This window comes from Ipomoea nil, unplaced genomic scaffold (assembly GCF_001879475.1).
Source record: "Ipomoea nil cultivar Tokyo-kokei standard unplaced genomic scaffold, Asagao_1.1 scaffold2791, whole genome shotgun sequence".
NCBI lineage: Eukaryota > Viridiplantae > Streptophyta > Magnoliopsida > Solanales > Convolvulaceae > Ipomoea > Ipomoea nil.
The window spans coordinates 2,078,067-2,085,683 of NW_017619219.1; positions in this window are offsets into that span (position 1 = coordinate 2,078,067).

Here is a 7,617-nt window from a genome sequence, read left to right on the forward strand (position 1 = left end):
CAATGATCAAATGTTATCTTGTTTGTACTGAGTCACAGGTTCCTTATACGGGACTCAGGTTACAAACAAGTCATACGAAAATTATTGAATTGCTTTTAGAATTGAAGAAACTTGAAATAGAATATTAGAAAGTTGAAAATAATGTTGCAAAAGTGGTTTCAATATAAGAAAACGAATAAAATGTGAATTTTTTACTTTACCCCTAAAATTTTAAATATTTTTAAATTTTTTCATCAATTTTAATGTTCGGGGATCAAATGCGCCAATTCGCTCATAACTGAAGGACTAAAAATGGATACAGTCATAATTCAGGGACTGAGTCGTCACTACCATTATAACTCAGGGACCAAACTCGCCATTTTTCCTTTGATAAATTATTCGCTTATTATATAATTTGGTTGTATTATACTATTATTTGCAAAAACCCAAACTGAAGACACCCACAAAACATGTAATTAGCCAATTATTATATGTAATAATCACTAAATAATTAGAGGACAGATCTACTTTCTAGTTTTGAGATTTGAAAACATATCCAATCCCATAGTTTCTAATGATTAACTCATAAGAAGAAGCAAAAGGTTTCTCTCTCTCTCATTTTCTCTGGTGGGGAGCTTTTGTGCCTTTTAGTGTTTTCTGGTATGTGAGTGTTTTCTTCCATTTTCCTCTGTTAGGATTCTCTAGTATTTTTTTTCTCTTTAAGTATGGAGAAAGGCAGCACGAGTGGCCTTGCTGAGGCTTGTGTGGCATTGTACAGTTGTTATGCCATGGAACCGTGTTCACCATGGTTGGTGAACACGGTTCCATACGACGCCGTTTTGAGTGAGTGGGACTAACGGTGCCCGTAAGTGGCACCGTTAACTCCCACCACTCACATTTTTTTTTTTAAATTAAACGCGCCAATAGCGTTTGCAGTTCCCACTACACCATTTCACTTCCTCTCCACGCAACGTCCATCACTCTGCTCTCTGAACTCCACTCTCGAGCTCTCTTCTCTCACTTCGTCTTCCACAGCCATTTCCTTCGATCACTCTCAAACACTCTGCTCCACAGCCATTCCTCTCTGCTCTCGTATTTCTCGTTCTCGCATTTCTCGTTCTCGCATCTCTCGAACAAAACTTCGCGTTCTCCCGTAGCTATCAAAGGAGACAGCCTCTCCATCGCTCATTCTCAACGTTGCTTCACTTGTCTTACAGGTATTTTGTATATGGTGTGTTTATGATTTAGGGTTTTTGTATTCCGTGTACATATTTTGAAATTTTAAAATGGGGGTTTGAATGTAATGTTATGAGCTTATGAATGTATATCTGTAGCATTATATATGTGTAGATTAACCATTATGAATTGATTCGTATATGGTTTTTACTGCTGTTTATTCACTTTCTATGCAAGCTTTGAATGTCCATAACGTTTATTCACTTATGTATTTTATGTCATGCAAATATGTATTTTATGTCATGCAAATATGTATTTTATGTCATGCAAATATGTATTTTCTGTGTGAGATTATGAATTTTCTATTGTGCCTATGAAATTACGGTTTTGCTGTTATGAACTTTCTTATATGTGGTTATGTATTTTCTGTTAGAGATTATGAATTTTCTCGTAGGAGAGTATGAATTCTGTATTGTGAGTTGTGAATTTTATGTTCTGTAGTTATGAATTTTCTGTGTTGCAGTTATGAACTTTCTGTTCTGGGGTTATGAATTTTCTGTTCTGAGGTTATGAATTTTCTTTGTGGGATATTATGAATTGTATGTTACTATACTATGAATTATATGTGACTGTTATTGATGGACAATATGGAATTATGGATTTTCTCATATGAGATTATGAATTCTACAATGTGAGTTGTGAATTTTCTGTTCTGTATTGTAGTTATGAACTTTCTGTTCTAAGGTTATGAATTTTCTGTTATGATATTATGAATTTTCTTTGTGATATTATGAATTTTATGTTACTATATTATCAATTATGTGTAACTGTTATTTTGATGGACAATATATTCTTTTCGGTAGAGCATGGCTGGATTTATTCGGCACTCCCCATCCCCCCTCTACTGAAATAAGGAATATATTTTCCATCAATCTATATTATATGTTGTATATGAGTTACTTGCTTTCTAACGTTTTTAATAAAAGCAATGGACACTGCTCAACGAAGGAGAACACGCTCACAAACAAAGGCAGTCTTGAGCTCTCAAGCTGCAGAACCATCACAACCCTCACAGACGACAGCTGAACAAAACACTACAGTCAAACCTACAACAAAAAACAAGAGAAAACGAACAACAAGGGCTGTACTTGACTCACAGGCTGCTCAACCATCCCAACAGCAGTCTGATGACCTGCTCGAGCAAGAAGTTATTAGAGAAAAGAGATCAAAGCAGATAAATGACAGACATAGGGGCAAAACAGCCATTGGAGGTGATTGTGCAGAAGGGAGTTCTACTCCCTACTTCAACACACGGATGGGACCAAAGACCATGTTTAGGCTTGTACAACAACTACTGCCAGAACAAAAACAATCTGTCCGTGATATTGGTTTTGGAGCCCTGTTGGACCTTCAATTGTGTGCAAATGAGTCACAATTAGTCCAGTATTTGATAGCCAACTTTGAGGTTTTCCAAACACATTTCAAGTTGGAGAACGACAAGCTCACAGTTGATGAAGAGGACGTTGAGTACACTCTTGGCATTCCAAGAGGAGAAAAGAAGGTTGTTGAGGCCCCAAAATATGATGAACAGGGGACACCGGAATACAGGGCTCTCTTGAAAAGCTGGAGGGAAAGGTGGAATATTAAGCTTGGTTTCCCAATCACTACCCAGATGGGAGATGTCATAGTTCAAAGGGGAGATTCTGGAGATGACTTTAAGAGAGACTTCATGGTCTTGACTGTTTCGTGCATGATGAGGGGATTTCAGACACGCTACTGCAACAACAGAATCCTCAACTCCTTGATTAATGTTGATGAGATAAAGGAGTACAACTGGTGTGGCTACACCTACAACTCTCTGATCAAGTCCATCGAGCAGTACAGGAAGAAAAGTAATAGCTTCTTTACTGGACCAATGACATTCATATTGGTAAGCTCTAGCTCCACTTATGAATCTTATGATATTCAGATTGTAAATTATATGTGTTAGATTATGAATTTTCTTCTATGTGATTATGAATTTTTCTCTATGTGATTAAGAATTTTCCTCTATATGATTATGAATTTTCCTTTATGTCATTATGCATCTTCCTCTATGTGATTATGAATTTAAAGTATGTACTTATGAATCTTATGCTGTTTAGATTTTATGAGAATTATATGTGTCATATTATGAATTTTCCTTTATGTGCTTATGAATTTTCCTTTATGTGCTTATGAATTTTCCTGTATGTGATTATGAATTTACAGTATGTACTTATGAATTTTATGCTATTTAGATTTTGTGAGAATTGTATTTGTCAGGTTATGAATTTTCCTTTATTTGATTATGAATGTTCCTTTATGTAATTATGAATTTTCCTTGTTGTCATTATGAATGTTCTTTTAATATTATGCAATAATGAATCTCATAATAGAAAGTTCATAATTGTATAACATAAAATCCATAATACGATAGTTGAATATAATGTTCATATGGATTATGAATTTTCTATTATGATATTATGAATTTTCTGTAGTGTAATTATGAATTTTGTGATTATAACTTTTTTATTTTACCTTTTTCTTCAACATTGTAGCTATTCTACTTTGATCGGGTCCAATTCAAAGGAATGAGCGTTCAAAGAACATATCCAAGCATTACTGCATGGACAAATAAACTTGCACGGCAAAGGGTTTCCGCTGAGAAAAGGTCGGGCGGATATGGTAAAGGGAAAGTTATCCCTCGTATTGCAAAGCCTACTGCTGATTGTATCGCTTCTACTTCCGCCCAACCAGTCCCAACCATCTCTGTGCCGCCATCTAGTGTTGATAGGGTCACACGGGTTCTACAACGCCTTGCTGCTGATGTCTTGGAATTCGGTGAGGCTATGGCTGAAGTTGGCAAACAAAACGCCCCAGTGGATGTTATGAAGGCTGCATTTTCTGGGATTTCCACCATGATTGGCGTTGCAAGCACGATAGAAAGACCACCAACTCCAACCTCCTCTCAACTTGACGACATCTTCTTTGGCCAAGAGTCTTTCACAAAGGCTGTTGATGCCTTGGTTGAAGCCTTCCAAAAGACCAATCGGCAAATGGAGATTGACCCTCCCTCATTTGATTTAGGGATTTCTTATACCCCGGCACCATTGGTTGATGAACCACGTGAGCAAAGTGCAATGGATGACGATGAATTGGATGCCCTTGTTGAAAACATTGTGAAAGACACTCCTGGTGCTGCTGATGCTGCTACACTCTCTACTACTCCTACCGCTATCACTGCTACAACCCCTGCTGCTACGCATGGTGCTACGGCTGTTTCTTCCCCTGCTGCTTTCCCTGCTCCTACACATGTTCCTACCACTGCTGCTACCCCTACTGCTTCATCTTCTGAAACATATGCTGCTACCCCTGCTACATCAAGTTCTGAAAGACGAGAAATAACTCCATTGATCAAGGTTCCATTCGCCAGAGATGTCCCTGATGCTGCTAATACTTCTACGCCTGCTGCTACACTACCTGCTACCCTCGACGATATTGATAGGTAAACTAATTAGAATATGAAATTGTGTTATGAACTTTCTGATATTATATTATGACTTTTCTTCTGAAATATTATTAATTTTCACATATGAGATTATGAGTTTTCTATTATGAGTATTAAATTACAGTTTTGATATTATGAACTTTCTGATATGCAATTATGTATTTTCTGTTCTGTATTTATGAATTTTCTGTACTGCAGTTATGAACTTTCTGACCTGAAATTGTGCAACTATGATGATATTAACTAGCTTCGTGTGTTTACAGTGCATTTCTGGACAGTGAATCTGATGTCGAGGATGTCACCAAGCGAAAGAGACCAGTCCGGAAATACAAAAACATCCCGTTAAACTTGAGGTCACCTTTTTGGACAAAGAATGTGCCATTTGTCCATAATGCCAGTGTGATCGAGAGGGCCGTATCAAACTACGCCTTCATGGATGCTTCTACAGATCATCCAGTGGAGTATGTTTGACTCTAACCATTTAGAAAACTTTTTATTTTCATGAATATTTCACATTTATAACCATATGTTAATTTATTTACCTATTTATCAAAATTTTTTGTTCATGTAGTGAAACTCTGTTTATCTTTGATGATTTCTCAATGACAAGAGGAGATTTCCACACCCTCCGCAGCGGTGAAATTTTTAACACATTCATAGATGTATGGGCGTTGAGGCTTACACTCCTCAACACAAAACGGGCGTTGGGGAAGCCAAAGTGCATCTATTTTAGCACGTTGGTACATGTAAGTTAATAACAACAATTTTTACTCTGCTCACTTCTGAATTTCCTGTTAAACCATTCTGTATTTTATGTCATGTAAATATGTATTTTCTGTTTGTGATTATGAATTTTCTATTGTGAGTTTATAAAGATACATTTTTGATATTATGAACTTTCTGATGTGAGATTATGTATTTTCTGTGTGAGATTATGAATTTTCCCATATGGCATTATGAATTTTCTATTTGTGAGTTATGAAATTACAACTTTGATATTATGAATTTTCTGTTCTGTGGTTATGTATTTTCTTTGTAATATTATGGATTTTAAGTATTTTCTGTGTGTGATTATGAATTTTCTCATATGATATTATGAATTTTCTATTGTGAGTTTATGAAGTTACATTTTTGATATTATGAACTTTCTAATGTGAGATTATGAATTTTCCCATATGGCATTATGAATTTTCTATTGTGAGTTATGAAATTACAACTTTGATATTATGAATTTTCTGTTTTGTTGTTATGTATTTTCTTTGTAATATTATGGATTTTATGTTATGATATCATGAATTACGTATGACTGCCATTACATATTGCACAACTTATCATTGATACGTATTTTTTTCCCCTTAGCTTCAACTCGACCCATCTGAACAGTGGATGAAGAATCTTCCGCTTCAAAAGCGGAAGGATAATTTCAATGAGCGATTACAGTATGAGATTTCAAAATTTGAAAATCTTGATGTCAATGATGCTGATTTGGTAATTTATAGTTACCCACCTTCAACATTTATTCATTAATTACATATTTCTTCTCTATTCTAACTACTTCTTCTTTTGATGTTAGCTATTTTTCCCCGTGCTTCGACACGAACACTACTTTGTTGTCTGCATCAACACCATCTCAAAAAGTGTTGAAATCATTGACAACAAGATGTTGCCTAAAGGTGTTACTGAAGCTGACAAGTATGAAGATTGCCCAAATCTACTGGTAACTTAACCTTAAACTTGACCTTTCAAACGTTTGTTATACATTTCATGTGAATCATTATCACACTAGTTTCATTTTTGTCCAGATGAATGCTTTGAAAGAGTACTTGACTGCAGAAAAATCCCCCCTACTCCGTAAGATACAAAACCTTCCTGTATCATACTTAGCTTGGCCATTCCTTGGAAGGAGCTTGACAATGTCATTGATTGTGGCATATATGTCATGCGACACATGGAGTCCTACAAGGGGAATGTTCAAGATTGGGACAGTGGATTCAAGATAGGCACCCATGTAAATGTAAGAGTATAAGATCTATTAATTTCAACTTAGATTTGTTTTTTTTTTTGTTTTTTTTTTTTTTTTGTTTTTTAACATCTTTTTTTTTTTTTTTTTTTGAAGGCTGACTTCATTTGGGAGCTTAGAGCTAAATACGCATCAAGCATTATCACATGGGGTAGGAACACTGAAAGATTGCGAGTTATGAAGGCAGCCAAGGATCTTTCAAAAAAGAAATGAAACTATACCGCTTTTTGGTGTTTGAATATGTTGTGAACATGAAGCAAATCTTGACTGTTGGTACCCTAGATTGTGAATCTCTCATTTTGTAATGTGCACAGATATTTTGCACCTATGAATATACAATCTATTGCTCTTAATTCAGATTACATGTGGATCATGTAGAGTTTATGAATTTTCAACTACCATATTATGAATTTTCTATTATGCAATTATGAACTTTCTTTTATGAGATTATGAATGTATACATGTTAGCTATAACTGAAATTCATTATTACATAACATTAAAATAACATTCATAATGACAACAAGGAAAATTCATAATCACATAAAGTAACATTCATAATCAAATAAAGGAAAATTCATAATCTGAGACATAATTCTCATAAAATCTTAATAGCATAAAATTCATAAGCACATACTCTAAATTCATAATCACATATAGGAAAATTCATAATCACATAAAGGAAAATTCATAATCAGATAAAGGAAGATTCATAATCTGAGACATAAAATTCATAAGAACATACTGTAAATTCATAATCACATAGAGGAAAATTCATAAACTGGTAAAGGAAAGTTCATAAACTGGTAAATGAAAGTTCATAAACTGGTAAAGGAAAATTCATAATCTGACACATAATTCTCATCCTATATCTAAAAATCATAAAATTCATAAGTACATACTGTTAACACGATC